The sequence below is a fragment of the Vulpes vulpes genome, chromosome 13 (assembly GCF_048418805.1).
Source record: "Vulpes vulpes isolate BD-2025 chromosome 13, VulVul3, whole genome shotgun sequence".
Classification (NCBI taxonomy): Eukaryota; Metazoa; Chordata; class Mammalia; order Carnivora; family Canidae; genus Vulpes; species Vulpes vulpes.
The window spans coordinates 134,259,417-134,273,772 of NC_132792.1; the positions used below are offsets into that span (position 1 = coordinate 134,259,417).

General features: G+C 38.2%; 1 pseudogene; it reads right to left on the reverse strand.

The window, feature by feature from the left end:
• Positions 1 to 5,105: 5,105 nt before the first annotated feature.
• LOC112921760 (glyceraldehyde-3-phosphate dehydrogenase pseudogene) lies at positions 5,106 to 6,073 on the reverse strand (annotated as a pseudogene).
• Positions 6,074 to 14,356: the final 8,283 nt, after the last annotated feature.

The following is a 14,356-nucleotide window of genomic DNA, read 5'->3' on the forward strand; positions in this document are numbered from 1 at the left end:
TCATTTTTTACTGTTGCAAGTGGATCTTTCATCCAGTATACAACCACAAATCATTGTTAAACTGACCAAAATGCCAACACCTTTTGAAGGAGTCCATCAAAAACATAAACGTTCAAGTGGTCACTGATGAAACTCTAAATATCTACAGCCAGAGAAGGAAGTTTTAAAAATACACCAGTACTTCATGTAGGGAGCAAAGAGACCCTGGGTGGCCCAGTGGTTGAGCATCTGCCTGCCACTCAGGGTGTGATCCTGGGATCTGGGATCGAGTCCCGCATTGGGCTCCCTGCAAGGAACCTGCTTCTCTGCCTGCCTATGTCTCTGCCTCTCTCTCTATCTCCGTTTCTCATGAATAAATAAATCTTTTTTTTTTTTAGAGGGACCCCTAGGTGGCTCAGCGAAAATGAAGAGAATATTCAAACATGCAAGAGAATGCCAGTAAGGGATGATTAGAAGAGGAACAATACAATACAAAAAATAGTAATTGGTGAGTCTGTGTTAAAATAAGGAAGTTTAGAACAGCAAATCTAAGATGGTCTAGCATGGTACATGATAAGAAAACAGAGATCTTGAGTGAGTTTCACCTGTTTTTTGAAGGCACAGAGGGAAATAGAAAAGCTAATTAGAATGCTTGCTAATTAACAGCCATAGAATGAAAGGCTGGAAAAGACCTTGAAGATATTTATCCCAATATTCTTACTTTATGGATAAGGAAATGGAGGTCTTGGGAATGTCAATGACTTACTGAAGTCACACAGAAACTTTATGACAGACCCCAAATAAGAATCTGGTCCCCAAATTACAGCCCAAGTTCCTTACTGAATATATCACTGCATTTCTACTTGTCCTTTCACTTCACCATCTGGCCATGAATTTCCCACCAAGCACTTCTTTAATAGCATTCAATTTTTGGTATACAATGTTTTCATTTCAATTCATCATGGCATTTTCTAATTTTCCCTGTTATTTCTTTCTTGGACTCATTTATTTGGGAGGTTTAATTAAAAATTATTTGTGAATTTCCCTAATTTCCTTTGTTATTGACTTCTAGTTTAATTTAATTTTGGCCTGAGAACATTCTTTGTACAAATTCAGTTGTTTTAAATGTATTGAGACTTGCCTTTTTAAAAATTTTATTGCCAACATTTTTCTTTTCTTTTTTTCTTTTTCCTTTCCTTTCCTTTCCTTTCCTTTCCTTTCCTTTCCTTCTTTCCTTTCCTTTCCTTTCCTTTCCTTTCCCTTCCCTTCCCTTCCCTTCCCTTCCCTTCCTTTCCTTTCCTTTCTTTTCCTTTCCTTTTCTTTCCCTCCCCTTCCCTTCCCTTCCCTTCCCTTCCCTTCCCTTCCCTTCCCTTCCCTTCCCTTCCCTTCCCTTCCTTTCCTTTCCTTTCCTTTCCTTTCCTTTCCTTTCCTTTCCTTTTTTTCTTTCTTTACTTTTTAAAGATTTTATTTAATTGAGAGAGAGACAGAGAGAGCTCACAGAGGGAGAGTAAGAGAGAGAAGAAGCAGACTCCCTGCTGAGTGGACAGCTTGATGCCCAGCTCCATCCCAGGACCCTGAGACCAGGACCTGAGCAGAGGGCAGATGCTTAAATGGACTGAGCCACCCAGGCACCCTGAGACTTGTTTTTTGAACTATACTAGAGAATGTTCCATGTGCACTGGAGATCAATGTATGTTATGCTGTCCTTGGGTTGAGTGCTATACATATGTCTGTCTTTCATTTCCTTGTTGATCTTTTGCCTAGTTTTATTATCCATTATTTAAACTGAGTATTGAAGTATTCAACTATTATTAATAAATTATCTCTTTTTCCTAGATAGTCTTCCAGATTTGACTTTATATATTCTGGGGCTCAGTTGTTAGGAGAATATATGTTAACAATTACTATATAATCCTCATGGAATCAACTTATCATCATTATGCAATTTCTCTGTTATCTCTAGTAATGGTGTTTTTTTTTTTTTGTTTTAAAATATATTTTGTCTGATATTAGTAAAACCACTCCAACTCTCTTTTGAAATATATTTTTCTATCCTTTACTTTCAATCTGTTTGTCTCTTTGAATCTCAGTTGTGTGTCCTATAGTCAGTTGGATTGATTAAATCTGTAATGCTGGCTGAACAGAATATCTTGGTCAGAATGAAGGGAATGAGATGAGTTTGTATGAGAGTCAGCAAGTTTAACCAATGTCTCATTTCCTTATAAACCCATGGCTCTAACAACATTGACAGGGCAATGTACTGGTTACCATGGATAGTTACCTAATAAGCTATAAAAACTATTAATAAACTATTAATAAACTATAACTTCCTTGAAGATAAAGTTTCTTATTCATTTCTAAAAACCATAATCCCTAGCATAGATGTAGTAGATCCATAGGCTGTCTACCCAAATCCCTTCTCCCCTTCTCCCTTGCCCAGAGACACTCAATTGTGTTTAAGTATTCTAATGGCATCTGCTTGTAGAGACATTGAGCCTCTCTCTAGACCTGAGGTAGAAGGATGAATTTTTATTAATTTCCATAAGCCAATAGTGGTATTTTCAATCCCTTTGTCAATGATAAATTAGGAATGAGCATGTGACATAATCCTGACTTACAAAAATTTGTTTTTTCTAATCCAGTCTAATAAACCATGCCTTTTAATTGGATGGTTTGACCCATTTACATTTATTGTTGTTATTTATATAATTGGTAATATGTCTGCTATTTCCCTTTTTTTCTGTTTTATTTTCATCCTTTTTGTTTCTTTTCTATTATTTTATATTAGGGGACTATTTTCCACTGAAACATTTTAAGACCTTTATTCTTTAAATCAAATTAAAAAAATTATTTTCCTTGGGGCTCCTTTAGAATTTACATCCTCTTTACTTACCAAAATCTACTTAGATTTATACCAATTTTAATTTCAATGAACATAGAAATTTTGCTTTTATAAAGCTCCATTTTCTTCTACACTTTTGTGTTGTTATTGTTACACATATTATGCCTACTTATGTTACAAATCAACAATACATTCCTAATTATTACCTTATGTAATATTATTTCTATTTTTAAAAAGCTGATTGGAGGGACACCTGGTTGGCTCAGTAAGTTAAGCATCTGCCTTCTGCTCAGGTCATGATCCTGGGGCCCCAGTATTGAGCCCTGCTTCTGGCTCCCTACACAGCAAGGATTCGGCTTCTTCCTCTCCCTCTGCTCCTCCCCGACTCCCCAGACCTGCTTGTGCTCTTTCTTTCTCTCTGAAATAAATAAATAAAATCTTTGAAAAAAAAAAAGGTGATTAAAGAAAAGAGAACAAGATATATTTATAGGCTTTGTTATATTAATCTTATTTACCATCTCTGACTTTCTTCATTTATTTTTGTGGATTGGATTCATGTTACCACCTGGTGTCATTTTCTTACTCAATACAGTTTTTTCTTTTTCACACCCCTTATTTAGTTACTGTTAACTATATTATATTTCTATATATTACAGGCTGCAAAACACAATTATGTACACATTGTATCATAAAATTAAATTTTAAATCAGTTAAGATTAGACATAAGATGAAATATGCCATTATATTTTCTTTTATAGTTGCCTACATAATTATCTCTTCCAGAACTTTTTGTTCTTTCATGTGGATTTGAATTACTACCTAGTAGCAATTGATTTCAGCCTGTGAACTTTTTTTTAAAAATTTAAATTCAATTAGCCAACATGTAGTACATCATTCGTTTCAGATACAGCATTCAATAATTATCAATTGTGTATAACACCCAGTGCTCATCACATTATGTGCTCTCCTTAATGCCCATCACCCAATTATCCCACCTGTAAATTTCTATATAGCATTTCTTGTAAGCCAGATTTGCTAGCAAACTGCTGAAGTTTTTTCAGATTTTTTTTCTCCTTTTAATCTGGGAGTGTCTTTATTTTGCCTTTGTTTTTATAAAATAGTTTTACTCAATGTAAGATTCTTGGTTAGGATTTTTTTTTTTTTTTTTTTTTTTTTTTTTTACTTTCAGCACTTTGTATATGTCATCCCACTGCCTTTCTGACCTCCATTGTTTCTGGTGAGATATCAGCTATAATTGTTGTTCTCTTCTACATTATGAGTGGTTTTCATCTAAGATTTTCTTTTTATCCCTATATTTCAACATTTTACTAGGTTTGGATATTTCTAGGTATGGATCTCTGTATTTATACTACTCAGAGTTGATAGGGCTTCTTGGATGTGTGGAATGTTTCATTTTGTTGTATCAAATTTGAGAAATCAAAAAAAAAATTTTAAGTCATTATTTCTTTGAGTATCTTTTCTGTCCCTTTCTATTTATCCTTTTCTGATATTCTCATTATGTATCTGTCAGTGTTCTCAATAGTGTCCCAAATTTGTCTGAGACCTTATTTTCTTCATTCTTAGATCTCTCTGTTATTAAGTTTGTATCATCTCTGTTTGCCCTATTTTTAAGTTTACTGGTTGTTTCTTTTGGTGTCTTAAATTTACTGTTGATCCCTTCTAGTAAAATTTTCATTTTGGTTATCATACTTTTAAACTCCAGAATTTCCACTTGATCTCTTTTATAATTTAATTTTTAAAAGGTTTTTATTTATTTATTTGAGACAGAGAAAGAGTGAGAGACAGAGCATGAGTGGAGGGGGAGGGGGGAGGGAGAAGGACAGAGGGAGAAGCTGAGGGAGTCAGGACCTTGGGATCATGACCTGAGCCAAAGGCAGACACTTAACCAATTGAGCCACCCAGGTGCCCCTATAATTTCTTTTTCTTTTCCTTTCTTTCTTTCTTTCTTTCTTTCTTTCTTTCTTTCTTTCTTTCTTTCTTTCTTTTTCTTTCTTTCTTTCTTTCTTTCTTCTTTCTTTTTTTTTATTTATTTTTGGTACAGTATACTTTATTGATGGTACATGACAAGGTAGGGCTCCCCAAGCCCCTCCCCTTCCTTGGCGTCTAGGATGTAAATTGGAGGTCAGGAGATTCTCAATGTGTTGGGGGATTAAGTTGGGGCAGGGACTCCCCAGCAGCTGAGGGCCTCTCTCTTTCTCTTGTTCTTGTGGGGTTGGTGGTCCAGGAGGCTCTTACTCCTTGGAGGCCATATAGACCATGAGGTCTACCACCCGGTTGCTATAGCAGAATTCATTGTCATACCAGGAAATGAGCTTGATGAATGGTCATTGAGGGCAATGCCAGCCTCGGCATCGAAGGTGGAAGAGTGGGTGTTACTGTTGAAGTCACAGGAGACAACCTGGTCCTCAGTGTAGCCCAGGATGCCCTTGAGGAGGCCCTCTGATGCCTGCTTCACTACCTTCTTGATGTCATCATATTTGGCAGCTTTCTCCAGGTGGCAGGTCAGATCCACAACTGACACATTGGGGGTGGGGACATGGAAGGCCATGCCAGTGAGCTTCCTGTTCAGCTCAGGGATGACCTTGCCCACAGCCTTGGCAGCACCAGTGGAAGCAGGGATGATGTTCTGGGCAGCCCCTTGGCAGTGACACCACAGCTTCCCAGAGGGGCCGTCCACAGTCTTCTGGGTGGCAGTGATGGCATGGATGGTGGTCATGAGGCCCTCCACGATGCCGAAGTGGTCATGGATGACTTTGGCTAAAGGAGCCAAGCAGTTGGTGGTGCAGGAGGCATTGCTGACAATCTTGAGGGAGTTGTCATACTTCTCATGGTTCACGCCCATCACAAACATGGGGGCATCAGCAGAAGGAGTAGAGATGATGACCCTCTTGGCCCTGCCCTTCAAGTGAGCCCCAGCCTTCTCCATGGTGGTGAAGACCCCAGTGGACTCCACAACATACTCAGCACCAGCATCACCCCATTGGTGTTGGCGGGATCTCGCTCCTGGAAGATGGAGATGGACTTCCCGTTGATGACAAGTTGCCCGTTCTCAGCCTTGACTGTGCTGTGGAATTTGCCGTGGGTAGAATCATACTGGAACATGTACACCATGTACTTGAGATCAGTGAAGGGGTCATTGATGGCGACAATATCCACTTTGCCAGAGTTAAAAGCAGCCCTAGTGACCAGGCGCCCAATATGGCCAAATCCGTTCACTCTGACCTTCACCATCGTGTCTCAGGACGTGGTTGGCACTGCACCAGAAGATGCAGCTGTCTGTCAAACGGGGAGGAGCAGAGAGCCGCCCCTATAATTTCTATCTTTTTTCCTCTGATGAGATGTTATTATCCTATCTTAATTTAGTTCTTTAGAAATGACTTCCTTTAGTTTTTAAAAATATTTATGATGGCAACTGTGAAGTTATCATCTTCTAAGTCTACCACTTGGGCTCATTTAAAACAGTTTCTTTTGCTTGCTTTATTTCCTATGCATGGATCATAATTTTCTTTTTCTTTTTTCTCATAATCTTTGGTTGTAAGCTGGTCATTTTAAGTAACAACTCTGGACCCTGATGCCTCACTCCCATGCCCAGGGGCTTGATTTTTGTCATTGTTTGCTTGGGCATTTATTTGTTTAGTGACTTAGCTGCCATAACTCTTCAAAATCTATTTATCTCCACACTGGGGAACTTCTGATGTCCTGCCCTATTTTTTTTTTTTTAAATCATTTAGCCTGGCTACCTAATGATAGCCCTTACTTCAGCATAAGCCATTTATAGGTTAAAAGTTGTGCTTAAACCTTCTTGGCCAATTAGATTTTTTAGTTTACATTTTTGCCCCTCCATTCAAGCTAGCTAAAATCTAGTAATTTAGATTTTTCCTCTCTAAATACTCCTGAAGGACATGGCCTTGAATATGCACACAGTCTTTCAGACTTTCAGAGATGTGTATGACTATTTTTAATAAAGCCTGGTTTCCTAGGAGTTGTCTGTGAATCAGAGTATCTTATTGTCAGACAGGGTTTGTTAAGAGGTTATATTTATGCCCTTAATACCAATGATATGTCTGCCTTGGGTTGGTTGATTTGTGTGCAGCTTGATGGGAATGTTTTGAAGTCTGCCTCATGTCCTGGCTCTGATCAGTCCTAAGTGGGTGTAGCCTACTATATGTGTGCAATCTTTCTGAAACTCAGAGTTGATTATAATCCTAGGAGGACTCTTCTTGATTATTTATTTCCCTGGTTCTTTCTGTCAGACTTCTGCTTGTTTCTACTGTTATGAAGGTATAATGTCCATTCAGTTGCTCTCCATTGTTTTTGACAATGCCCTGAGGCATGACATTCTCCATACACTATTACAAATATTGTCAGTCTCTTCAGGCAGAGCCGTGGAGTTTTGTGCCAATGGTATACCTCTCCCAGTGGGGAGCCTCTGCACTGATGAAACAGAGGGAAGGAGAACTCTTCCTTTTGAAGTGATACCCCTCTTCTACACGAAGTTACTGGAGAGAGACTGTAGCTTCTAGTCTTATCAGCTTGCCTTCCTGGTGTAGAACAACTGTTCTAAAGACAAAGTGATTCAGGGACAATGGGAGCCTCCAATTTTTTGCCCTGCTATGCTTGGAGTAGAGATTCTACTCAATGAGTGGGGGCTGTGAAGGGGAAGGGAACCCTGGCCCTCTTGGATTCACATGCCTGGAATAGAGCTTTTGCCACATGAGGTTGAGGGGATGAGAAATATAGCAGCCTACCCCTCTCAAGATAAAACCATAGCCCTAGACTGAGAGTTGTGGAAAGAGGGAGCTTCCATGCTTCCATCTTCTCTCTTGCATGTATTCAGAATAGAACTTCTGTAACACAGAGCTGAGGGGTGGGGACAGTAATAGAGTGGATCCTGGTTCAAATGCTACAGTCTCTTGCTCTTCTTACTAAGATGTCATGGATTGTTTTGTCTTGTTCTTGTTTTTTTCTTTTTTAAGATTTTATTTATTTATTCATGAGGGACACAGAAAGAGAGAGGCAGAGACACAGGTAGAGGGAGAAGCAGGCTCCATGCAGGGAGCCTGACGTGGGCTCAATCCCTGGTCTCCAGGATCACCCCCTGGGCTGAAGGCAGCGCTAAACTGCTGAGCCACTGGGGCTGCCCTTGTTCTAGTTTTTTTTTTTTTTTTTTTTTTAATGAATGTTTCTCCATTTGCTGGATACACTTAGGATAACTTCCAGAGACTTTAAATTATTACTATTATTTATTTATATTTATAGTTTTTTATTATTTTAAAAAAGATTTTATGTATTTATTTGACAGAAAGAGAGAGAATACACTCAGAAGCAGGGGAGTGGCAGGCAGAGGGATAGGGAGAAGCAGGCTCCCTGCTGAGCAATGAGCCTGATGTGGGGGTTCCATCTCAGGATCTGGGATCATAAGCTGAGCTGAAGGCAGACATTTAACCAACTGAGCCACCCAGGTGTCCCATTTATTTACATTTTTAATAATTTTCCCTAGTTACATGCTTTTTTGTTGGGGAGAATCTGTTATGTCCCTTACTCCATCATCCTGGAAGTTGGTCCTTGTCTTTTATTTTTTTAATTGAATAAATGTATTCTTAACCCTTTCTAATTAAAATAATACTCATGGGTAAGTAATTTCTCTGAGCCTCTTTTGAATGGCAATTTTGTTTACTTGTGCAAGATAACCTATGTTATCTAGGAAAAAAACACACTGATCAAATATGTACCAGTCTAAAAGTGATGGAGTAGCAATAAAGAAATATTAAATTTCTTAGAATTGTGAGTTTCTCCGATATTTGAATTAATGCTTTCTTCTGTAGCCCTTGGCAAATCACATAATATATTGGGTGTGTTATTCATCCAAGTGAGGATGATAATATTAAACTATTCAGAATGCAATTACAAAGACAAACTAATGGGGTGTTAATGGGGGGTGGTTAATGTAAAGTTGTTGAAAAATGATGGAATCCGATCAGATGGACTTAGATTCAAAACCTGGACTCTGTCACTTATTAACAAGTTACTAATTCTTTTTAGCTCTCAGTTTGCTTATATGTAAAATGAGAGTAATACAAGCTATCTCAATCGATTATTGGTATAAAATAAAATAATTTATTACAAGTGCCTAGTACATTGTTTTCTACAGAGTAAAATATAGGTTGTAAATTATTATTATTTTATTATTAGGTATTATTAATACTAATATTAATAATAAAAAGTTATTTAGGTAATCATACAAATACCACAATTCTATTAATTAGAATTACAGTTACAAGTAACAGAAAAATCAGCTCAAAAGTTTCTTTCTTAGGGCAGCCCCGGTGGCTCAGCGGTTTAGCACTGCCTACAGCCCAGGGTGTGATCCTGGAGACCTGGAATCGAGTCCCACATCAGGCTCCCTGCATGGAGCCTGCTTCTCCCTCTGCCTGTGTCTCTGCTTCTCTCTTTCCTTTCTGTGTATTCTCATGAATAAATAAAATCTTTTTTAAAAAAGCTTCTTTCTTACAAGAAGTCTACAGGGAGGGGAATTTCAGGGTTGGTTAAGTTAATGGCTCAAAGGTGTCATCGGGGAGCTAGATTTATTCACTTATGGTTCTGCCATCCTCAGAGTTTTCCTTATGGTCTTAGGATGAATCTTTTTAAGATGCAAGATGGCAAGAAGGCCTATAGTTCTAGGCACCAAATGCAGGTTGCAGTGTTGATAGGCTGAAAAGAGAATGTTTCTGTCTTTGGTATTTATTTATTTATTTATTTATTTATTTATTTATTTATTATTTTTAATTTATAAAAGAATTAGTTTCAGAGGTAGAATTTAGTGATTCATCAGTTGCATATAATACCTAGTGCTCATTACACCAAGTGCCCCCCTTAATGCCCATCACTCAATTATCCTTTCCCCTCACCCACCTCCCCTCCACCAATCCTCAGTTTGTTTCCTAGAGTTTAGCCTCTCTTATGGTTTGCCTCCTTCTCAATTTCCATCTTATTTTATCTTTCCTTCCTTCCCGCTATGTTCATCTGTTTTGTTTCTTCAATTCCATATATGAGTGAAATCATATGTTATTTGTCTTTCTCTGAGTGACTTATTTTGCTTAGAATAATAACCTCTAGTTTCATCCCTATGGAGCTGACAAGATTTCATTCCTTTTGATGGCTGAGTAATATTCCTATAGTAATATTCCATGTGGTAGAATATATATATATATATATACACCATATATATATAAATATACCATATCTTCTTTATCCATTCATCTGTTGATGGACATTTGGGCTCTTTCCTATTTTGGCTACTGTGGGCATTGCTGCTGTAAAGATAAGGGTGCAGGTGCCCCTTCAAATCACTATGCTTGTATCCTTTGGATAAATACCTAGTAATGCAGCTCCTGGGTTGGAGGGTATCTCTCTTTGGTTCCTTTTTAAGAACAAACTCAGTGCTCCAAAAAGTCCCTAAGAGGTTTCTCCTCATTTCTCATAAGCCCAAATTGTGTCACATACTCCTTAATTTACTATTGACAAAGGGATTGAAAAATACCACTACTGGCTTATGGAGATTAATAAAAATCCACCCCTCTACCTCAGGGCTAAAGAGGCTCAGTATCTCTGCAAGCAGATGGCATTAGAATACTTAAACACAATTGGGTGTCTCTGGGCAAGGGAAAAGGGGAGAAGGTATTTGGGTAGACAGCCTATAGTATCTACTACATCTATGCTAGGGATTAGGGTTTTTAGAGATGAATAAGAAACTTTATCTTCAAGGAAGTTATAGTTTATTAATAATACAACTATGATTGTCCATGGTAACCAGTACATTGCCCTGTCAATGTTTATAGAGCCATGAGTTTATAAGAAAATGAGACATTAGTTAAACTTATTGACTCTCATACAAACTCATCTCATTCCCTTCATTTTGACCAAGATATTCTGTTCAGCCAGCATTGCAGATTTAATCAATTCAACCGGCTAAAAACAATAAAGGGAAATTTGAAAAGTACCCCCCAATGATGGGAAGATATCACCAATACCTAGAAAAGTTATGTTTATCTTATCTGTAAAGAAACTAATTCATGTTGACTTGAATAATCATCAATTGATATTCTAGACTGTTTTGAAGATAACACTCTGGGTTCTATCTAGTGGCCCAGATCTTCTGAGTTTCTACCCACAGAGGAACACATTATGTCAGGTAGGTATTTGAAAGTTTTGCAGAAAAGAATAATGGAGATTTAGTTCTATTTTGAATGAACACTTAAGAAAGTCTATCCTTGGCTAGAAAATAAAACTGAAAGTGGTTTTAATTTTAGGATCTCATACATGGTAGTTGGGTGGAGAGAGAAGTACTGCTGCTTATATTTAAGTATATATTTTTTGTCCACATTCCCTGTGTTTATTCATTCAACAAATTACATACCTAAGCATTTAATACATGCTCTATGTTTTGGTAGGAAATGATAAACCCACAAAGGAAAAATTTCTAAGGATCTTAATAGAAACACATTGTCATAATAAAAACAGCAAATGATAAGACATTTTCTGCTGTAGGACTTCTTCAGAGGAAAGCAAACAAGCAAACAAAACAAAATAAATAAGGGAAGCAGCAAAGAAAGATAATGACAGGTACAAACATAATAATGATACATAGCACACACACATAAACACGCAATCATCAAATATTTATTGAGTCCTTACTACATATGAGACAAATTCCTATCCTCAAAAAGCCAACAAGATTGGCAAGAGAATATGCATATGCAAAGTACTACAAACAAAACAAATAAAAAAAGCTAATAATTTTTAATAATAATAGCAAATGCATGTAGAGTGGTTATTATGGGCTATGAACTGTTCTAAACACTTTATCTATATTAACTCATTTAAACTTATAAACCACTGTAACACAATTTAAAGTGATTACTACCAAATTGCCGAAGAGGAAACTGAAGCACAGAAATAATTTTCCCAAGTTTGGATACCTAAAAAGTGGAGGAGCAGAGAGGATAGCCTAGTTAATCTGGCTACAGAGTCTATTCTGTACATGGTGATTAATAATTATGTATAAGGTAACTTCACAGACAAGATACAGAATTTGGCCATATTAGAAAAATATAAAGAAAATACAATAAGACTTCAGAGAAATGAGATCTTGTTTCTAGCTAGGAAGATAAAATATGTCTTTCTGGAAGAGAAACCATTTGGAAGATATAGGATTTAGGTAGGGAGAGCCTCTGGGGGAGAGCAATGTTGTTGGAACAGTATGAGGTTTAAGGAGAATGAAGATTTTTTCCAGTTTAGTTGGAATGTAATTGTGCATAGAAGACTAAAAGAAGATAAACGTTGGAAAAAATCCTAAGCTGTTAGAGCTGGCAGATGTCTTAACCATTATTTAATCTAGTTCTTGATTTACTGATAAAGAAAATGAATCTTTGGAGTGACTAGAGCCCCAGTGGGACTAAGACTGGCAGATCCAGGACTGGAGCTCTGTTGTTTTGACTCCTGGGCCAGGATCTTCGTATTCCATCAAAGAGACTATATCTAAGAAAGAGTAAACTATTAAGAATTTTGAGGGCAGCCCGGTTGGCTCAGCGGTTTAGCGCTGCCTTCAGCCTAGGGCCTGATCCTGGAGACCCGGGATCAAGTCCCATGTCGGGCTCCCTGCATGGAGCTTGCTTCTCCCTCTGCCTGTGTCGCTGCCTCTCTTTCTCTCTGTGTCTCTCATGAATAAATAAATAAATTTTTTTTTTTTTAAAAAAAAGAAAATTTTGAGCAGGAAAGGAAAACCTGAATTTGAATCCCAACTCCTTAACCTGTCAGGTGTATGATTTGGGAGGATTTCTTTTTTTTTTTTTTTTTTAACTTTTTTTTATTAATTTTTATTTATTTATGATAGTCACAGAGGGAGAGAGAGAGAGAGGCAAAGACACAGGCAGAGGGGGAAGCAGGCTCCATGCACCGGGAGCCCGACGTGGGATTCGATCCCGGGTCTCCAGGATCGCGCCCTGGGCCAAAGGCAGGCACCAAACCGCTGCGCTACCCAGGGATCCCTTTGGGAGGATTTCATTTAACCTCTTTAAATTCAGTATATTCTTCTGTAAAATGGAGATAATAAAATGCATATGTCATAGGAATGCTGTGAGAAGTGGATGAGGTAACTTTCACATAGTAGATGCTAAGTAAATAGTGAAATCAAATTTTCTTCTCCTTCCCTCTTAGTTTATTTTTTTCCTTTGGTAAACTTTCTTTCATTCTCCTTCCTCTTCTTCTTTTTCTTTCTTTCTTAATCAAATAGAAAGATGGGGAAAAGAAGACATTGACCCACACCACACCCACACACAGTGTACTTTTGCCCAGGATCTGTATCTCTTGGCCTGAGGGTTGCCTTGTAAAGGATGTTCTGTCCAAGTTCGTAACAGGTCACAAGTGCCAGAATGTCCATAACACGCCAGGGAAACCCTCAAGCAATGACTGAGGGGATTGAGTGAATAAATTCCTCAGCTTTTTCCTCGACACACTGGCAAGATTCCTCTGAGGCACATGTTTCATGATGTTTCCCGGGATTTCCTCACAGAATTGATCTCCAGTCCCCTCCATAAAAGCAGGTATCTTCATTGGTTACTTTCCTTTCCCTGTCTCACTTCTTCACTCCCCTTTTCAGATAAACTACTGAGACATGAATATTTGTCTGCTTTGGGGGGATTCCATGCTAAGATGGTGTGGGATCATAAATGATGGAACTAGGTCCTAGATCAGGGAGGAAGGGGAATAAAAGCATAGATTGAGGGACTAGTCCAGGGGAATCAAAAGGATGTCTTTTAGGGTTAGAAATAACAGTCTACTGACTGCCATGCTAGCTCTCCTACCTTTGTCATCCTGCCCTCTCATGTTTCTTGATATTCCAGGCTTAAGCAACATAATCCCAGAAGTGTCATTATAGTATCTACTGGGAAAATCCTGAATGGCCTGGCTTCTGGGCTGACCTTTCCTTTCCAAAGCTGATAACCTCTCTGGCTTTTTGATAGTAGAATGAGAAGGAGGAAGCCACCAGCACTAACAAGCACCGTGATTCTGGGAACAAGGGTATTCCCAAAACACAGACACCAATAACTGTCATTTTCAGAATTACTGTTGGTGGTGCTGGTGATGAAGGCAGCCCAGAGTAGTTGCCTACTTATCTAGAGGACAGTGAGTTTTCTGGAACTATGGAGATGGGCCTGGGCCAGGAAGAGACCTTTCTCTGAGTGCATGAGTTTTGCCAATAAAAGCAGAGAACTCTTTTAGCTTAGCTTTACCCTTGCACCCAAGAGAATGCTGCCTTGAATGGGGGAAGGGCTCATCTTTGTCTAGTGTTTCTAGTTTCATGCATTTATCTCCTAAATAGGACTTCTTTGTTCTACAAGGTAGAAGGGGTTGCTGTATACTGGGAAGACAGGAGGAAAGGATATCTTTAGCAGATTCCCATGAAAATGCCTTTTAAAAATCTAGAGCAGTAAGAAAATGCAGGCAACTGATGTC